Genomic DNA, 22418 nt, shown 5'->3' with positions numbered 1-22418 from the left:
TTGCCAGGGGCAGAGCCAAGAAGTTATAAAACTTCTGTTTCCGTTAAATTAAGTTGAGATTCGAAGTGGACGAGGAAAGTTTACTTTTACGCAAACTTATCGGATTAATAATTATTAATCACTGAACGCAACTTGCGATTAATTATTAATTTGGTCGTTGCGCGGTTTAATAAAGGTTGATGATGATGATGATGATGATGCGGTTTAATTAAAAGAAAACGAATCAAAGTCATTGTTGTCCTCTCGTTTTTAATTATCGTATAATAAGTATAATGTATTTATTTATTTATTTATTACCCTTCATGTAAAAAATTACATTGGCGGACTTAATCCTTAAGGCATTCTCTACCAGTCAACCAAAGGTAGTGCAGAGTAAATAGTGGTAAGTGCAATGAAATTTATATTAAGTTACGAATACATACACAAAAAAGTATATATATACATATATACACAATCACATATACATATACATACATACGTAATGTATGATTCAATTTCCGGCCTTTTTTTTTATTGCCCTTGTAGGCAGACGAGCATACGGCCCACCTGATGGTGAGTGGTTACCGTCGCTCATGGACGTCAGCAATGCCAGGGGCAGGGCCAAGCCGCTGCCTATTCCTGTGGCGGAGGAATTACGATCTAATTTGAAACGTAGGACAATCTTTACTGGTAGTAGGACCTCTTGTGAGTCCGCACGGGTAGGTACCACCGCCCTGCCTATTTCTACCGTGAAGCAGTAATGCGTTTCGGTTTGAAGGGTGAGGTAGCCGTTGTAACTATACTGAGACCTTAGAACTTATATCTCAAGGTAGGTGGCGCATTTCGGTGTAGATGTCTATGGGCTCCAGTAACCACTTAGTATCTGGTGTCGTCCACCCATCTAAGGAATAAAAAAAAAACTTTGTTTTTTTTGCCACTTAAATCTACAGGCGATCAGGAGATGCATTCCAGAATTAAACTATTTTACTTTATCCTTTAAGTATGTATACACGGCTTGTTTGCGGTAGAAACAGCCGCGACCTCCACCTTTCGGTCAACAAAAGCAATTAGTTTAGAACGTTAAATTTATTCGGTGCGGTTTGTGTTTATTTTAAGATTATTAACTGGGAGTGTTTTCTTTGGTTTTCACGAGTCGTAAACAAAATTAAAAGTTCTCTTATCGGTTAATCTCATATTTATTCTATAAATGTATTATTATGTACGTGTCGAATAAATTAAGTAAGGAATTTTCGTTTTTGTAGAATAAGACGGTAGTTTCCATTATATTCACAGCTGACCACGATAAATATTCGAAGGTTAGTTCGTTAATCATAAATACAAGATTAAATGCGTAATATTATTCTTAACTAGCTGTACCCGTCCGCTTCGCTGGGCATTTAAAATTAACATTATTATTTCTTACCCCCACAAAGATTCTCATCATTAACGCGCCTGCAACTGGTGTAAGGAGTCCAACACTCATATAAATATTAGCCTATCCATTAAGTACATATATTTTCTACATGGATACCAAGTTTCAAGTCAATCGGATGCATGGTTCAGTAGTTATAACGGAACATCCGTCAAAACCACTGTAGATTTATATATTAGTATAGATTATTACCAACAGTTTTCTGTCTTATTTCATTAAGTTATAACGTTATAACCGTATTAGTAAATTAACTTTGAAGGCTAGATTTGCTTGAAATATCTAAGCTTTTGAACAAAATTAAATAGGATGTGAGTTCGATCACTTGTATATGCAATAAATCTTTACATATAAATAAAATTGGAGTGTCTATTTGAAATATTGAAATAACTGCTTTTTACTACATGCGTATGAATATATTTACGGTACATACACCAAAATAGCATTTTTTACAATTTTTGTCTGTCCGTCTTATCTTCCGATTCCCAGATTTGATGCGTTCAACCCTAAAAAGCGAGAATATCAATTATTATTAGAACAGATCTCCATATGAAAAGTTCGACTATTCGATTTTTGATTTATTGAAATATGTATTTATTATTGTGATTTTTATTTTTATTTTATTTTATTTTTTTATTTTTTATTAGGCTCACAATACACATCACAAGATAAAGATACATAAAGAACACAAATAAAAAGAAACAAAATCTGGCTTGCAACATAAGTTATGTGCGCACGACAAAACAAGACATATAGTGCTGAATTTGTATAACAATGTTCCTTACAATTATGACAAAACAACACAATAACAAAAACTAATCTAACGAATAATGTAAGGAAAAAAAATAAAAAATTCACAATATAATACATTAAACAATTACATTTTCACCTATTCCGTTCGATGATGATCAGCGCTTTCATTCGTATGAAGAAGCTATTAATTGGATTGATTCTTGGAAAGCCTCAAGAGAAATATCGTTTTTCCGACGCGGAATTCGTATACTGCCAGAAAGATGGGAGAAAGTAGTCGCTAGCGATGATCAATAAATACTTTGGATAAAATTTTTTTGTTCATTATCATTTAAATAATGCTTTTATATTGAAAGAAAAACAGCGAGAACATATTCAAGATCCTAATAAATGGAATATAAAAAATTTACAAATTGAAATATGGCATTTTGATACCAAAGCGTCCGCGGACAATCGTATCGTCTACGTCTCTTGATTCGCCGAACACATTTTATTGTAACAGTACCTACATCACGAAAACAAAGTTTTTTTTTTTATAGATGAAAACTTGAGGAGTGTGTTACGCGGCGGCGACAGTTCAAAACACAAGTTTCACTGGCAATCCGCCAGATCGATGCTCAAACCGTTAAGACTATTTTACTAGTTTTGTGCAACTTGAGCGGGTTACTTACTGCATTGCGATTAGCGTCGTTTCTGATTGAGTGGTCTCTCGAAGTGATTATGAAGCTTATTGCCTTTTCTTTAGATTTTTTTTATATTGTTTAATATTTGGTTAACAAGAAAGTGAAGATCTTCCACTAAGCGAGCGTAAACTTACTTTGAAAATGTCGTTAGGGAGATGGAAGCATCTGTCAAACAGCTTGTGTTCTGTGATAATTATCCATTACATTTCTATTTCGCTAATAGATAACGAAAGAAAAATAAACTAAGTACAATACGACCGACGTAACTTGGCGAGTCCGAACTTCGCGCAGAAGGCTGCGCACAAACGTTTTTAGGAACCAAATGGTGGTATGAGCAACGTGCGCGGGGCGGAGGTCTAGGCTAGGGATTGACTCTATGTAAACACAATCGTCCCTTTATTCAATCAAATATCACAATCGATTTTTATCGGTTTGGAATTTATTGATTTTTGTTTATATGAGATAATGAATGAAAGAGATTTACAAACATATTGAATGTTGTCGTTAGTAAACGAGACTTCATCTTTAATAAAAAAAAAAACTAATAACACTTTATTTTCTTGGTTGAAAGACATGATTTAGTTGAATATCAGTTATTTATCAACAACTACTACAATAGGGACTGTTCGTGAATATTTTAAACCTCCTATAAAATGGAATATAAATATATATTTTATATAAATTTTAATCAATTTGAAAAAAAATCGATTAAACAACATCCTCAAACACGCATATTGGACATCCCTTTTCTTGACATCGTATAAATTCGGTAATTCTCGGTATGCGGTAATGTGTCTCACTCACACGCTAGCATTAGTGTCGTGTTCGTGTCGCTATCTCTGTCTTGAGTACGGGCGGCTACAAAAGTTTTCATTGATTTGTTATTATTATACTGTTTTTGTTTAGTGCTCAGTTTTTTGTTTAGTTTTAAGATTGTTTGTGTTTAAATTTGTTTTAGTATTGAGTGTCCCTTGGCATTTATACTATTCGTTAACAAAGATGCCACCAAAGCATAATAGTGTTTTAAATCGACGGCCGACAAACATAATTTTTGATTTTTTTTTAAAAAGAAAAAGAAGATGGCGTAAAAGATGTTGACAGTTTTATTTAGAGTTGCTAACGATCTGGTGTATCGCAACGCACAGTACAGCGGATCGCAACTGAAGGCAGTGTTGGGCTTACTTTCGAATTAATTTAATTACGTTATTTTTACCGCTTTCTGTCTTAATTTATTATTTTTTTATTACCTCTCTTTAATTTATTACGTTATTTTTATAGCTTTCTCTCTCATAGTGTTTTGATATTCATTTTATTTGTACTTGGTCCCTGTATATGGAAATTTTAATTCGTATTTTGATTTAAAAAAATGAATGCTAATAACACTTTTTTTTACAAGTGTACATGCGCGAAAGTTGACCTGCGGCTATATTCAGACTCGCCAAGTTACGTCGGTCGTACTGTAAACTTGGAAATGCGTTAAAAGTAACAAAGAAAATTCTAGGTCCGCAGGTTCCAAGTTAGAAATTTCTGATTTGTTATGGGCATCGAAAGCGCTTTGGAGACAAGATCTTTTAGCTACAGACCAGCAAGACGGCAAATTTAAAAATATTAAATAGATACCGACCACCGGTAATCAAACCTGAAGCTCGTGGTACAGAAATCTGGATCACTCACGACTATACCAACGAGGCTTTAACCAATAGCTTAGATACCCCCGATCCGTCTAGAGGCGGGTCGCGTAAGCCCATGCGTGGTGGCTCTGTTTTGCGGGTTTTTGTTACGAAGCAATAATGCTTTGAAATTCGAAAATAATAGGGATAAGGTGTTTTTAAATACAATTAAGACCTTAGGTTCAAAAGTGACATTTACATTGTGCTAGCTAAGGTTATTGTTGCTTTACACCAAAGGAGCCGTGAGATGTCTTGTATGTTTGGATTTTAATCACGTAAAAATAGCTGAAAGGATTTAAAAGACATTTCGCTAATGAATAGTCTTGATACTTTTTCATGATAAATGACCGGAGCACATTATTATCTACTCTATTAAATACGATAGTGCGCTGCTTCCTTGGTTCGCACTTTTACTTATTGCCAAATCTACAAATCAATCTAGTATTTATAGACTAGAGAATAACGCAGAAGCATTTCCACCGAGATCCCGCGGAGCACGTCTAGAACAATTATAATAAAATACATCCAAATCTCTTTTAATTATGTGCGTGAGATGATGTTTACTACACAGTCAAAGCTTTATGAGAATTACACAATAGCTAGAATGTTACCTTCAAGTATTTTATTACTGATGGTAAGAAGTCTTGTGATTCCGCACGGATAGGTACCACCACCCTGCCTATTTCTGCCGTGAAGCAGTAATGCGTTTCGGTTTGAAGGGTGGGGCAAGCCGTTGTACTGTAAAAACAGTGACCTTAGAACTTATATCTCAAGGTAGGTGGCGGCATTTACGTTGTAGATGTCTATGGGCTCCGGTAACCACTTCAGATGAGGATATGAATTAAAGGAACTACTTAATTCACTATACAAAGTACTGTTATTATAAAAGCGGCACTAAAAAATAATTTAATAGTATTTCTACGATATTTTTGTGATTACTGCTATTATTATCGGAGTACTTTAAGTTGTCAGATCCATTCTCAGTGTTCAGTTGAAAATGTGTACCTTCAGTTATATGTTTAGAAGACCAAAAGTAAAGTTTCCCGTGGCCGCACTAAGTTTTAATAAAACTCACAGCTGTCGCTTCCTCTAGCAAGAATATTTTTTACTTACTGAATATTCGCACTGGACTTAAAAATGTTTTTTTTTTGAATTGTGAAATAAGCTGTCACTGTTATTTCTGTATGAAATATTCGCATTCTGTTTTCATTGTATGCTGATTCTTGTGATCTTTTTGGAAGAATTTATATGACGACCTAAGTCATTATTGATAAGTCTGGCATAGGGCACTTCTGTCGAAGCTACCATCTTACGGAATCCCCGAGGGTCTCTGCAAGTGGATCGCTAGCTTTTTGGATGGCGGAGCATCACGGTCGTTGTAGACGGTGACTGTTCTGATACCATGACCATTAACGCTGGCGTTCCACAAGGTTCGGTGCTCTCCCCGACGCTTTTCATCCTGTATATCAATGACATGCTGTCTATTGATGGCATGCATTGATATGCGGATGACAGCACGGGGGATGCGCGATATATCGGCCATCAGAGTCTCTCTCGGAGCGTGGTGCAAGAGAGACGATCAAAACTTTTGTCTGAAGTGGAGAACTCTCTGGGGCGAGTCTCCAAATGGGGTGAATTGAACTTGGTTCAATTCAACCCGTTAAAGACACAAGTTTGCGCGTTCACTGCGAAGAAGGACCCCTTTGTCATGGCGCCGCAATTCCAAGTAGTATCCCTGCAACCTTCGAGAGTATTGGGATACTTGGGTCGACATTTCGAGCGATGTCCAGTTTCGGAGTCATTTGGAAGGCAAAGCCAAGTTGGCGTCCAAAAATGCTGGGAGTCCTCAACAGAGCGAAGCGGTACTTCACGCCTGGACAAGGCTTTTGCTTTATAAAGCACAAGTCCGGCCTCGCGTGGAGTACTGCTTCCATCTCTGGGCCGGGGCTCCCAAATACCAGCTTCTTCCATTTGACTCCACACAGAGGAGGGCCGTTCGGATTGTCGATAATCCCATTCTCACGGATCGTTTGGAACCTCTGGTCGCGGAGGGACTTCGGTTCCCTCTGTATTTGTACCGTATGTTCCATGGGGAGTGCTCTGAGGAATTGTTCGAGATGATACCGGCATCTCGTTTTTACCATCGCACCGCCCGCCACCGGAGTAGAGTTCACCCATACTACTGGAGCCACTGCGGTCATCCACAGTGCATTTCCAGAGGTCTTTTTTGCCACGTACATCCGGCTATGGAATGGGCTCCCCTCCACGGTGTTTCCCGAGTGCTATGACATGTCCTTCTTCAAACGAGGCTTGTGGAGAGTATTAAGCGGTAGGCAGCGGCTTGACTCTGCCCTGGCATTGCTGAAGTCCATGGGCGACGGTAACCACTCACCATCAGGTGGCCGTATGCTCGTCAGCCTACAAAGGCATAAAAAAAAAAAAAAGTGCATATTGGCATTCTTCCTCTTGCTTCACATAGATCGACTCCGATCTGTCCGTATCTAATCCTACTAAAAAGTTTAAACCGCCGGTAGCAAATCCATCACATGCCAGAAATTGTGGTGAAAATCTTGAAAAATTGATACTAACTGACAAGATTGCGGGCAAAAGATCTCGTGGCCGCAATCCAATTCGCTGGTCCGACCAAATTCGCACCACTCTGGATACCACCGTCTACGACGCCATACACGCCGCCGAGAACAGAGGAAGATGGCGAAACATATCCAAAGAAGGATAATGGAAAGAGATGGTCACGACCCTCAGACATGAGGAATGCGACTCAGGGAGTAGGAGCAAAGCCGTTTAATAGCATAAAATCCTTCTCGTGTATACCAAATCAAAAGCAAAATCATTTCCCAGCTTTTAAGATGAGTAATCACCAGACTTAGACACTGGCTTGGATCAGCAACGTTGTCAACCAAAAATCCAAATATCAGACAATTGTAATTTATTCAAAGAGCCATTTTTTAACAGTCATTTTCATAGCCTTGTGTTTGAAAAATGTTTACTCTCTTATAAGGCATATAATAAGCAATATTCCGTGCCTGAACTAAACATTTCGAGGAAGAGTCATAGCCGAGGAGTCTAAGACCCGAAAGCGGCTCGCGAATCGCGTGTTGCCAACTACTGACCTAGACTATACTTTGTAAAAAGTTTGTTAGAAATTGTAAATGAGTGGGCATAAAACGACGCACTCCACCAAGCTACAGAACGGGATCGACGGAGACAGCTGGTTGACGGAATCGGACGGAGACACGATCCTCAGCAGTGAGGGATCGATCGAAGACAGAGAGAGAGAGAGGCATAAAAAAACTCCAGTGCGATACCGTAGCAGAATTTATCAAAGTCGAAACGGGTTCGGGAAACAGCGATTTATTTTCGCCGAGGAACAAGTGCAGCTGCAATCGGACTGTTACTAAGAAAACAATTATGAAGTGTTTCCTTGAAATACATATATTTTATTTCATATAACGTGAACAACAGCTCTATTGTATTATTGTATTATATAAAAGATACGAAACCTAAGCTGTGGCTTGGCTCGGAACCACTTTTATTTTTATTCAAAATCGAATGTGTCCACAAACGAATGTCGTATGTCTAAAAAGTTCACTAAAAGGAATTACCGAGTCAAATAAGATGTATGTAAACGTATTTCCACTGATCCACTATTCTTTTCTTCTTCTCTTATCAGCCCATGGACGTCCACCGCTGGACATAGGCCTCCCCCAAGCCTCGCCACAAAGACCCGTCCTGCGCTGCCTGCATCCAACACTATAGGGGGTAGACTTCTTGTGAGTCCGCCGCGGGTAGGTACCACCACCCTGCCTATTTCTGCCGTGAAGCAGTAATGCGTTTCGGCTTGAAGGGTGGGGTAGCCGTTGTAACAATTATACTTGAGGCCTTAGAACTTATATCTCAAGGTGGGTAGCGCATTTACGTTATAAATGTCTATGGGCTCCAGTAACCACTTAATACCAGGTGGGCTGTGAGCTCGTCCACCCACCTAAGCAATAAAAAAAAATCTACCACCGGATATCAGGCCGGACTTACTGAGAAGATTCGGCAAAAAATTCAGTGGGATGTATCAAAGGTTTATTTTAAAAAAAAACTAGCTCCTGACAATCATCATTCATTCTCCTGCCCTTCTCCCAGTCACTTGGAGTCGGCGCAACATGTTTTCTCCTTTCATACTCCTAAATCATATACCATTTCTTCACTCACTCCCCTCTTACACATATCGTCTTCACGAAATCCATTCATTTCTTCTTCCATAGGTTCTGACAATCACAGTATGTAATTTAAAGTAGAACACAAGATATTTGAATCTTGAATTTCGCTCCCGACATATTCAAGATAGGTTTAGTATAGTATATACAAGTTTCGAACAATAACATTCGGACCGTCGGTCTACTGAGCAATTCCACCTGCTCGAATGAAGATTTTTCTTTGTCGTTTCCTCCAAATCCGGCGTTACACACATTGAACACTAGGCGTTGAAGTCTCAATAATTATTTTATAGGATAACGACTGCTGACCCTAACACATGATTGTTTCGTGGTAGGAATAGGAAGGAAGATCATGGTATCAGCCCGTGTGTGCTTACAATATGCCATACCAGTAAAACCCGATGAAAAAAAGCAGTTTATTGCACCTATAGATGAACGACCTTGCGATCAAGTTAATGTTGGTTACTGGAGCCCATCAATCACAAAGTGTGAATCCATTACCCTGAAAACCGGGCGTCTTATCCTTTAGGCGAGGACGAATTTGAAAAGCTGGTATTAATAGTCAGAGAAGACTTTTGTCTATTCTCTAGTGAAGTTTTAGTCATATTTATGACACCCACGGGAATATAAATATCTTTTTATATTACTGTAATATAATATTGGCCATATTGAAATTTATTTAATAAAGAACTTTATTTGTTTAATAGTTTCGATAACTCCATGCTCCGTTGACATTTGATCATCGATAATTTATGAGTTTGTAAATAGATTTTGTAATATTTCTGCCGTGAAGCAGTAATGCGTTTCGGTTTGAAGGGTGGGGCAGCCGTTGTAACTATACTGAGACTTAAGAACTTGTATCTCAAGGTGGCCGCGCGTCTACGTTGTAGATGTCTATGGGCTCCAGTAACCACTTAACACCAGGTGTGCTGTGAGCTCGTCAACCCATCTAAGCAAAAAAAAAAAAAAAACAAAAACGTTCACTCATAACGATGTTTACGTGTGAAACGTAATTAGAGATAAAAAAATCGATAAAAATCTATTGGAAACTCTGGTTCAAACGAAGTGTAACAATAAAGTGCTAGGACTTATAAACGTCGAGGATTTATTAATGTCGCAATGCTATTGAAAGCAAAATAAAACGGCTTGGTTGGGACACACGAAAATCGAATAGCTATTTCGAAATGTTATCGTCCAGCAAAAGCTATTCTATTGTAATGTGTTAAAGTGTAAATTTGAAAACAAGCGTAGCGATTTACGAAACAACATATTGTCACGACTAGACGAACGACCGAGATGAAATATTTAATTTTTTATATCGAATGCCATAAAAAGTTGTTTATCGGTAAACGAAATGGGAACATGTTATTTCGTTGTAACGTACAACGAACTGGCTTTATACCTAGTCAGGTCATAAATTCTGTCACACGTTTAATGTAAAATAATTGAAACAAGTTTATTCATTATGTAACCATTCATATACCAAAATGAACTTAACAAAACATAGATTCTTATGACACTAAAGTTTATTCAAAATGACCTCCGTGATTTTGAATACAGGCCTTCAATCTGCGCGGCCAGTCGTCTATCGCAGCACGAACGAGATCCATGTCAATATCGGCGGCTGCCTTAATCAAGGATGTCTTGAGTGACTCCAAATTGGGATGAGGCTTTGAGCACGCCTTTTCCTCCAAGTGTTGCCATATCTTGTAATCTAACGGATTCAAATCTGGACTGGAGGAGGGCCAGTCTTCGTGCCGGATGAAGTCGATTCACGCGCCGCCAGCCAATCTTGTGTGCTCTTCGCTCTATGAGCTGGCGCCGAATCTTGTTGGAATACCCAGTGCCTGTTATTGAACATGGTATGAGAAACAGGTTCCACAAGGTTCGTCAGGACTGTATTTTGATACACAACTGTATTCGTTTTTACACCTTTCTCACAAAAATGTACCTCTGTTAAGCCCCAATAAGAAACTCCCAACCATACCATGAGCGAGGATGGAAAATGACCTCGTTGGACACGCGGAATACGGTTGCTCGCTTCTTCACTACTGTGTGCGTACACCTTATCATTTTGTTTGTTGTAGCTCTCTTCTACGGTAAAATTTTTTTCATCCGAAAAAAGAATTTCCCGATATTTTTTTCCCGCGTACCGCTTCAACAAAGCGCGGCATCTCTTCAGTCTCAGGTCCATTAGACGAGCATTCAAACGATGTCCTGTTTTTCTTCGATATGCCCGAAGCCCTAAGTCTTCATTTAACACCCTTTTCACCGTGGTTCTGCTTAACCCCATCTGAAGGGCCAACAGTTTCTGCTTACGTTTGGGATTTCTTTGAATTCGCGCCTTCACAGCTTTTATCACTGCTGGAGTCCTAACAGACCGAGGGCGACCACTTCTTGACCTGTCATCTACACTAGAGTCTTCATTGTATCGTTTGATGGTACGATAAACGAATCTTTTGGTTATATTCAAATTTTTCAGTATGTTAAAAATTTGAATTGGCACGTAACCGCAACGATGCAACGCAATAACTGCAACACGGTCTTCTTTAAGCGTCCACTCCATATTTAAAAATGAGTAAAATTCTAAAGTATACATTTTTATTTCATGAACAATTCTAAATTCGAATTCAATAAACTTTTTTGTGGTCAGCATTCTAAAAGAAAAGTTTTTACTGTGTGACAATACTTATGACCTGACTAGTTATATATGTAAGCTTGAGGGTAGACATTATTTTGTTAAACACCAAGTAAAAGGAGGTCACTTTTTGATTCCTGATTTAATCAACAATATGATAACTTAATTCACTTTCACTTATCCAATCTTTAACCAGTACGTACAACAGTCACTGAATCACACAACGTAACAACGTAGTAAGTGCACCGGGCAAACGCAGTCGAACGAATGTTCATTTCAAGGCACGTTCCGCCTTTTTATACTAGCCGGCGCAGCTGGCTTATGAGTCACTTCTGTTGCAGCTGTTGTTACGAGTGGAACGACACGGCCGGCGCACCTTGCTTGTGTGAGTCACTCCTATTGCACGTGCTATATAACATAAATATCGTTAACGCCGTCACGGCCATACTGACGTGCGCTCGTCCTCGTGCGCGCATTCTTATGGTATGTCTGTGAACAACAAACGTGTTCGTTCATCCTGACATTAACGGATGCAACTTAAACGTGGTCTATGATATTAACAATCTAGTAGGGTTCGGTTCGCATAATTCTTCAGAAAATCCTATACTGGCTATAAAATAACCTTCAGACTGCTTACATACCTGGGCCAGTTCATTTAAAACTCTTCAGGTATGTAAGTATGTCCCTTTTAACTTAGACCGGAATTGTTATCCCTTCAGTTTTTCGAACTGGACCGGATAATGCTAGACCGAATCGCAATCCCTGTAGCTAATTGTTGTGGCTAATCTGGATGAAATCCCTATAGCCAAGCCATTGGACCGGACAGACCCTTCAATGACTTCACACTTTTTTTTTTTTTTTTTTTTCTCTTTTTTTTTTGCTAGTCCGGATTAACATCTCTCTAGCCACATACAATTCTCTTTTTTTTCTTCTTTTTTTTTTAATCTGCATGTACGGTAGCTTTTGTTAAAACATTTCTTAAACCAGAACATTTATACGGAATTCTTCAGAAATAGTGCGAGACCGACCATCGTTTTCTACATTTCCAACACCTGCACCTGAGGTGCCTGAGCTTACAGACATTGTATCACTACCCACAGACTATGTTGCTGTATCGCTATTTGCGGACCAAAAATGTCGCTTCTATTGTCAGTGATAGAGTCGTCATCATTAAGATCAGTTTCATGAACAAGATTAATTAACCCATCTGTGTACGCCGTCACGTCATCGTCACTATAATTTTCAGAAATTTCTAGTAGGCCTGACGGGCCTCGAGGTATTTCACGTAAGTTTTCATGGGGAAATTTGTACACTCTATTAGAACTATTTACATGTCTCAATTATACCTATCGTTTTCTATAACTGCAGTAATGTTGAAGGGACCTTTACATTTTCGGTCAACTTACGAAAACAAAATCCCCAGCGGAAAAAAGTTTGACTTTAGCTCTGCCTCGACTAAACCAAGGGATTATCACTCTGTTGAAACTTTAGATATTTCAAGTGAACTACCCTGAACGGTAAACATCTATTCTATTGGAGTAAACCCTGTTACTTGACAACGTGTACTATTAAGGGTGAGTTGAATATCCCCTAACTGCTCTTGCCATGATTGGTCCGAGTTACTTTCAGATCAAAGAGTGACTTGTTCATGAAACCTCTTACCATTGAATAAATTACTATGGCTTTGTTTTATAAGACTACATTCTGACCCTGAATGGAACATAAAGGGGAAGCCAAAACCACTTATCTGTAACACACTGAAGCTCTGGAACACACGTTGACGTCTCTGGTTGCACCTGCCACAGCACCTGGAGCAGTGTCGTTTTTCTTCTTGTAGCGCATGGAACACCCAGAAGCTACATGACTCGCATCACCGCACACGTAACAGCTGACTTGCAGGCGAGAGCCGGGCGCCCACGGATGAGGAGGTTGTTCAGGTTTTGCTCACAGTCTCCAACGAGGCGGCGCGCCCTAGCGCAAGTGCAGCCGGAGCGCGGGGGCTCCAATATCGGCAGTCCGTGCTGGAGGCGTGGTCTCGTCGTTTGGCAGACCCGTCGGCCGGCCTCCGTACCGTCGAGGCGATCTGCCCGGTTCTCGCGGACTGGGTGGGCCGCGACCGCGGAAGTCTCACCTCCGGCTACCTGTGCAGACTCACAAGACATTTTACCACCATGCAAACTTCTTACCGCAACAAATCTTACCAGCCACCACGCAAACTACAATTTTACGGGTTCCACCTCTCTTACACGATGTTACTCCCACACTGAGGAAGCCAACCGCGAACACTTGTCAAGCACGCACAAGCACGCACTTCACCGGAAAAACCTGCATCCGCCAGCGGAACCCGAACACCGCCGCATCGCCAGACACGAACGCACCGGACGTCTTATCTTACAGGTCACGACGACTTCAGATGTGTCAATTTTTCTTCCCCACGGAAACTTGCTTGCTTTCTTGTTTGGCTTGCTTGCTTGCTGGAGCCCGAAGTCATCGAACGTGTAGTGTTATTGGTATTGAATCGAGTAGATTCTAAAATTTCAGCGACCAATTCACAGTCTCATGTCCTGGTTTACTGTACTAGTGCCATGTAACTCTAGCAGTAGTCATTGGCTTAAAAACGATTCGTGTCGGAACTACCCACTCGTCATGACAGATCCATTATTGCGATCGAAGTTTCACTTGAGATTTGCACTTGCCTTAATTTCTTGCAATAGCTTGTTACGTGTTGTATTTCCGTTAGTAAATGCCATGTGATGAAGTCGACAGTCAAACTGGGCAACATGAGCCAGAACGTAAGATGTGACGATTTCTTCGTGGCTCAGATCTTCCATCGAGGTAACAGAGACGTTATTACACGACTTACGTATGCTGCATTCACGCTCTTGTGGCGTACCACTACTAGTATTCTGATCTGCATCATGTTTTTTTTTGCTGTACTTCGAACATGTTCAAACACGTCACGCCAGTGAGAGTAGAGTCCTGATCCCACTTCTGATGTAAGCTTGAGGGTAGACATTATTTTGTTAAACACCAAGTAAAAGGAGGTCACTTTTTGATTCCTGATTTAATCAACAATATGATAACTTAATTCACTTTCACTTATCCAATCTTTAACCAGTACGTACAACAGTCACTGAATCACACAACGTAACAACGTAGTAAGTGCACCGGGCAAACGCAGTCGAACGAATGTTCATTTCAAGGCACGTTCCGCCTTTTTATACTAGCCGGCGCAGCTGGCTTATGAGTCACTTCTGTTGCAGCTGTTGTTTACGAGTGGAACGACACGGCCGGCGCACCTTGCTTGTGTGAGTCACTCCTATTGCACGTGCTATATAACATAAATATCGTTAACGCCGTCATATATATTTAATTATAAATGTAACATTGTTAAACAACAGTTGTACTCTATTAATAACTAGCTTTGCCCGCGACTCCGTCCGCACGGATTAATTACTTTGGCATAACGCTAAATTTTACCCCCATTTCATTTACGTAGAAAGTGAAAATATTTTTGAATTATAGGATGTTAAGGAGCTATTTAAACCCCTATTTTGAAACATTATTTATTGGTGCTCCACTTGTATTGGCCTTAACGTGCCTATAGCCTTCCTCAATAAATGGGCTATCTAACACTGAAATAATTTTTCAAATCGGACCAGTAGTACCTGAGATTAGCGCGTTCAAACAAACAAACTCTTCAGCTTTATAATATTAGTTTAGATTATTTACATACAATGTCGACAACTCTTACAGAGAGAAAGAGAGAGATAGAATACACTTTATTTCACACCAAAACACAATTTACCTTCAAAGAACAGTCAAAAACAGATACAGTATTATTTATTATACAGTATTATCATTATTATATTTCCGAGGTTTAAGATATGATTTTCGTGGTCACGAATGGGCATAAGACGAGACGAGATTAAGCCGTTAAAGTAATTTTATTTAAGTCATGTAGAGTTGCACCAAATGGGCCATAGAATAATTTTACCTTTTTTGTATCTTCACATTGTTTCGTCATTAAAAGGACCGAGGTGGACATCGACTTTTCATCAGATATCAATTGCTTCTACAAGTTCTTTGCAACTAGTATGGAGAAAATACGTAGAGTCGTGTTACCTGAAACAAAACGGAAATAAATAATTACATCACTTGCTTCTATTAACGTTGTGTGTAGAATTATTCAAATTACAAAAAATAATTTAGCACGTCGCCTAAAGGACACATCTGCGGTAGACATCAATAATAATCTATGTATATGAAGTTCATCGTTTAGCCGAATTACACGTAATCTTCATTACCACATGTTCGTACCATGAGCTCGTGTAGGAACATTAAGGTACCGCTGTCTTCGTTACTACTCTTAAAACAAATTTGAAAGTATGCGAGTACTAAAGGAAGAATTTCATTTAATTCATTCATTATTAAGGTTACACGAAATAAGTGGATCAAGACCAAACGGAAGTAGTTTGCTCTAATGCCGGTTAGCGCGTTGGTAGGGCAGAGACGATTGCATTACATCTTTTTTTTACACGGAACACTTCATGGACACGTTTTTTTTATTGCTTAGATGGGTGGACGAGCTCACAGCCCACCTGGTGTTAAGTGGTTACTGGAGCCTATAGACATCTATGACATAAATGCGCCACCCACCTCGAGATGTAAGTTTTTTTTTCTTTTTCAGCCTTTCATTGTTCATAAGCTCAACGGGATCTTATTATTTTATGTTTTCTCATTCATATTAGTTCTCGCTTTTATGCCTCTCGCACATTCAAGCTTTCATACTACACGTTCATCCATCATCCTTCTCTCTTGTCCGGGAAGTTACTCCCGCTATTTTACACTACTACCTATAATTCTTTATTTAATCGGGGGAAGAAAATTTTCAGGGTCATTGTATTTATTTCAATTAACGGTTTGACTGTTTACCTTTTTAGAACCTTTTTTTGGGATATCTTTACATTGCTTATTCAATGTTCTCTTAAATTCTAACATTTTATATTTCTTATTCTATGCTTAATAACTATTCACATTTTTATTCTTTATATTATATATGTTCTAATTTTGTTGACTTTATTCAGTGCTCTCTTAATTTCCAACATTTTGTATTTCTTATTCTATACTTATTATCTATTTACATTTTTATTCTTAATACTAGATTAGAAGCTACCTTATCATACTTTGTTATTACTATTTTTGTTGCTATATCTATATTAGAACAAGATGTTTATCCGTGAACATTGTTTGCCAATGGTTATTGTTGCATTCTATTACAAGGCTTGTAGCCCGTTTACACATACTCACTTAATTTCTATCTTCCTTATTTATTAGCTACTTTTTTTATTTATTGCTTAGATGAGTGGACGAGTTCACAGCCCACCTGGTGTTAAGTGGTTACTGGAGCCCATAGACATCTACAACGTAAATGCGCCACCCATCTTGAGATATAAGTTCTAAGGTCTCAATTATAGTTACAACGGCTGCCCCGCCCTTCAAACCGAAACGCATAACTGCTTCACGGCAGAAATAGGCAGGGTGTGGTACCTACCCGTGCGGACTCACAAGATGTCTTACCACCAGTAAATTACGTACGGAAGTACTTAATTTATGACAATAATATATAAATACACATATTATATATCTATATTTATTGACCTTCTTTTACATTTTTCTATATTTTGTCATATTTTTAATTATTTGTTGGGGCACGATTTCTGAGTTTGTGTTGTTGTTGATATAATCATATATATTCAGTATATCTGTGTTTATTTGTTTTTTGTTTTCCGGTTTCCGTTGCTTTGTTCGTTTCACCATGGCGCTCCTGTTTTTTGTACTCCCGGTTTGTGTTTGTGCATGTCATGTTTGTGTGTGTTTCTGTGTGTTGCTGTGTATGTGTTACGTGTTACGTACCCGTCTTGGAGTGAGTCAGGAATAAGCTGTGTTTGCGCGGGCCAGATAGTCCCATTTCTGCCGAACTGGGCACTCTGCGCTGAAGGCGTTGTGGTCTGTTCTCTGCAGCTTGCGAGCAGTTGCAGCATTGCGTTTCGTTTCCCGAGATATAGTCTGCGCATTTTTCGCGCAGATGGCTGCATCTGTCCGCACTTTCAGTGCAAAATTTTCGGCCGTGACCAAAAGCTAAGCATTTCGTGCATTGGATGAGCGGGGACTGATCCTCCACCTTGATCCTCTGCAGGTCAAGGTAAAGGGCTCCAGCCCCCGTCATCCTCTGCCATACTATAGGTCTGACCTGGACCACAACATGCGCAGTTTTAGGGTTCTTCGTCCTTTTCTTATACTTTACTGTGATTTCTTCATCTATTTCCTGAAGCCCTGCAAAGACATCATGGTTTTGTGAGTGTAGCACTTTGACCATCTCGTCGTCCTCACTGTCCAAAAAGACGTCCTTAAGGATTACGAGAGGGTTTTTATTTTGCATTCGCGCTACAACTAGCCCTTCGTTCCCCTTTGCATTCTATTCTAGTCTTAACTTTTTGTAATTCTGCTTCCGTGTCGCATCCTAGAATTACCGTCTGGTTTTTTGCCTTTCTCACCTTGTTGGTTTTTAAGCCTGTTGTCATGGCGTCGACTGCCTTCTTTACTCTTTCTAGCACCTCGTCAGCAGTTTCTAGGTTTCCTTCAAGGGTGACCTCCAAAGAGTGAAGCTCACAGCCCACCTGGTGTTAAGTGGTTACTGGAGCCCAAATCTAATACAGCGTAAATGCGCCACCCACCTCGAGATATAAATTCTAAGGTCTCAAGTATAGTTACAACGGCTGCCCCACCCTTCAAACCGAAACGCATTACTGCTTCACGGCAGAAATAAGCAGGGCGGTGGTACCTACCCGTGCGGACTCACAAGAGGCCTACCAACAGTAAAATTTGAAAAGCTATTCAAATTGCCTAGCGTTACAAAACATGAATAAAAGACACGAAATCTATGCTGTGGCTTCTGCTCGCAACTACATATTTTTCATTTGAAATCAACAATATCTATTAACGTACATATCGTCATTTCGCATTATAAGTGTACAATTTCCTAAAATATTCGAAATTAAGTTAATATGCGGAATCATTTGGCATCACCAGTATTTTCCTCATAAATACTGTCAAAAGAGGGTGGTTTAGTTTTGTTTTGACTGCTATTAACATAATCAATACATTACTTTATCTTACTTTACAAGACTTAATGTAATTGGTAAAAAAATAAAGAGAAACCATGCAAAGATGATTAATATTAAAAATATCACATGTTAAACCTTTAAAACACTCTCTTGTAAAATTACTAAATTTTGAAATTATACCGTTTTAATGCGAGAAGACGACATGTCGTATGTCTCTAAAGAGCTCCCTAAAATGAATTACCGACTCAAATAAAGATATGTGTAATTTTCCTGTTCATTTTCCATTTCCTGTTTAAAGATTATCCGCTGTATACCGAGACTACGCAACACTCAAAGATTCATATTTCATATATAAACGTCACGGGCGCTCCACAAATTTATTGTAACAAAACCAAATACGAATTGTCACACGTATTGCTAAGAGTGTGTGGGGCTGGTACATTCTCGCAGCCATTTTCCGGGCCATTAGATATAAATATGTGCCGGGGTCCATTCACGGCATCGTTCGCAGAATTCCGCTCGCCCGCGTACATAAATATTTACTATTGCGGTTATTTTCCTTGACCGTACGGGCTCGGTTGGGCGTATTTACAATAAACATGTAATACGCATACTAATATTGGAGATTATCTTTTTAGCACATTTCCTAATCGGAATAATCGTTAATCTATCTATCTATATATTAATACGTGAAGCAAAAGCTTTGTATCCCTTTTTACGAAAATTGCGCGGACGGAGGAGTATGAAACTTTCCACACTTATAGAGAATATAGAGAAGAAGTGCACAATGCTAATATTTTTTTAAAATAATGCATAAAAGATACATTAAATCAATAAAGAAAACATTACACACACTACATACCATGTATTTGACGCAACACGCATGCATATTTATTGTCAAACTTTTGTTCTTGACGTCTGTTGTCAAATTGAGAATAGATTAAATATTGTTTGTCTTTGTTAATATTTTTTATAGTGTATTCTTGGCGAAATTTGTGATTATAGCAGTATAAAATACAATCATAATAGTGTACAAACTTACAATTCCAATTAATTATAGTCGAATTTTGACTACTGCGGGACCTCTAGTATATATAAAATTAGAGGTGTCTATACACTATAACATTCCAACACAGCTGGACCGATATCTATGAAATTTGTCAGGCAATGTTCAGATTGGCGTGGCGAGTGATCCTGTCAAATTTGGAAGCTGCCAAATCAAAGATCGGTCAGCCAAACGGATCGAGTTTGTCAGGAGGATAAAAAAAAAATCTCCCTCCTCTCTCAGTAAATAAGCTACTTTTAGTACTGACTATTTTGGATAAAGTTTATTAAAGTGTCATGTTACTCAGTTAATTCTAAGTTCAACTTGAAAATTTTCAGGCACAGCTCTACGTACTCGGATCAACAAAGTCGTGCGGGCTTACTGTGCGCCATAAAAACAACGATTAAGCAATTTTTATAAATTTTCCGGATTTAATTTTTAGTACACGATGTCATTCCTTCGTCGTGGAAGTCTTTCATGAACGCGTGTTAGGTAGGTATTTTAATATGAACTAGTGGTCCCGCAGAAGTCTAAATTCGACTTTAATCAATTGAAATTTTATGTTTAAACATTATTATGGTTCTAGTGTCAAATACTATTGTACTTATATAATATAATCACAGATTTCGCCAAAACTGCACTATAAATAAATAATAATAAAGACAAACAATATTCATCTATTCTCAATTTGACTTTAAACACTAACAAAAGTTTGACAATTGAGAATAAACAAAGAGTATATTTATAATATATATATGTGTTGTGTCAAATACATGGTTGTGTGTGTAATGTTTTCTTTATTGATTTAAGGTATCATTTGTGCATTATTTAAAAAAAATATTAGCTTTGTGCACTTCTCTATATTCTAATAATATAAGTGTGGAAAATTTCATACTCCTCCTCCGTCTGCGCAATTTTCGTAAAAAGGGATACAAAGTTTTTGCTTCACGTATTAATATATAGATAAATGGTAGCTGCCTGCGGTATCCGGACATCACTTGTCACGTGTTCGTTCACCTGGTGGCTTATTCTTTAGGCCACGTCTTCAATCAATTCTAAGCATTATGATTAATAGCAGTGAGGCTATAGTCACATAAGATTATGTAAGCCTGCTTCTCTATTAGCCTTTAAATCAACATTTCGAACACAAACTTCTGCAACGCGTAAACGTAAGCTACTTTTATCCATGTCGATCAAAGTATTACACCTACGAGACAGCAAAATTTAGGTGTTAACACGAGAAAAGCCGCTTAAATCTTTTTAGCTACGTAGTCTTAAGCTTACTGCTTAAATGTGTTTTATGAACCAAATAATGTATGTTTACACAAGAAGAAAGATGAAGAAAGATTATTTACATTTTTTTGTTTGAAGTTCTGACGTACACCATCACGAGCTGACTTCAATACTCGATTATATATAGCGAGAATCGATAATAATCGATTTAACCGAAGAAATAATACTTATAAAAACTCCACTACATCTTGAGACATTTCTAAGTATGTACGTCATCATTATCATCATCACAGTTGTTTACAGCTGCAAATACATGCAATGTAGTTGCATCTCACGCTACTTAGCCGATCTTCTACACTCCTCATAAATTTTCTGCCGGTCATGCTTCGCAATTCATCGCGGATATAGTGTATACATGTTAATATACATTAGAATGTACGATGTGGTATCCTTCAAGTGCGGCAGAAAGAAGCAAGACAGTGGTATCAAGCTACGCTGGTTCTTTCCACGCCCTACCATAAATTAGTCCATAAATTTTTCGGGGTTTGTTTTATTGTCCGAAACTAGTGCGCTCGCGGTTACATACAGCCAAACTCAACTGATATTGGGTTTCATGTGTTTGAGGGCTAAAATACGGCTTGATTTCTACATCTCTTTAGACGCAGCAAGAAGGATGCGGCTTCAGATAAAATACGTTTTATCAGTTTTTTAAATTTGTTCATAAGTTTTTCGGCACCATAATAATTTGAATCTGGTCGATTACGGTATATTCGTGATACGGAAACAAAAAATTTAAGTCATCTGATTGAAGTAGTCATGATAGATTGGCAGCTGCTCGGGATTAGTACGTCAAGCACGAAAATCTATCGAATCCCAAACGTAAATTTATCGATACGAAAACGTATCATTATATTAGATGGTAGTATTCGATATCCAGCCTTCGAGATTTACGTTACCGTGTGTCAAAACAATTTTCGTGCTCTCGATCATAAGTTTCGAGAACGCGACGATTCCATTGCGAAACAAAAGTAAGTAAATTCAAATTAATTCTTTTTACGGACGGTCAAATTAATTCTTTTTACGGACGGTAGGGGTGCGCTGTTTAAGTCCTATACATTTTTTCTCGATAGCGATACGATTACTTCAGTCAATCGTGCTCGCCCCTCAGTACGAGCAATGGCCACGGAGTCTTGAGTCAAAATCACCATAAACCGACATTTATTTCAATACAGTTCGAAGAGCACAAAGCGCGCCGGTCTGGCGTTCTGCAGATTTCGTATGTCTGCAGTGCAGAGACGCGCGGTTTCAGAGCCGTCGACTCTCATATTGTACAGGTAACCAGGTACCAGGTAAATTGTTGTAAATTGTATGATACTTTTGACGTGACAACGTCTTATAATTCGATAGGCTGCACGCACGAAAAAACATGACTCATGAGGCGTTCCATTTAAGGCTTGAAGTGCAAGCGAGAGCGCGCAACGAGCGACAAAGAGGCACAATCGGCCTCCGCGTTCGGCAGCGTTCGACATCTGTCTCTCTCCTACTTGAGTGAGCGATCCATCCGCGTGAACAGCTGCTATACAATAATACATTTACATGTTTTCGTCAAGTATGAAGTTCAGTGAAAAGTGAATGTGG

At 38.8% G+C, this 22418-nt stretch overlaps 1 protein-coding gene across 2 annotated transcripts in view; it reads right to left on the bottom strand.

The window, feature by feature from the left end:
• Positions 1 to 22418, bottom strand: part of _Bre4 (glycosyltransferase) — a 153314-nt gene that overhangs the window by 72029 nt on the left and 58867 nt on the right. Inside the window, exon 2 of one of the 2 annotated variants that reach the window (XM_089736850.1) lies at positions 15373 to 15500. The exons of the other annotated variant lie outside the window; for it this stretch is intronic. The gene's annotated coding sequence lies outside the window, so the exon portion shown is untranslated. The remainder of the gene's footprint in view (positions 1 to 15372; positions 15501 to 22418) is intronic. 2 annotated transcript variants of the gene reach the window in all.

This window comes from Bombyx mandarina, chromosome 03 (assembly GCF_030267445.1).
Source record: "Bombyx mandarina strain Sakado chromosome 03, ASM3026744v2".
NCBI classification, from domain to species: domain Eukaryota; kingdom Metazoa; phylum Arthropoda; class Insecta; order Lepidoptera; family Bombycidae; genus Bombyx; species Bombyx mandarina.
This window is presented reverse-complemented; position numbering and strand designations above follow the sequence as displayed.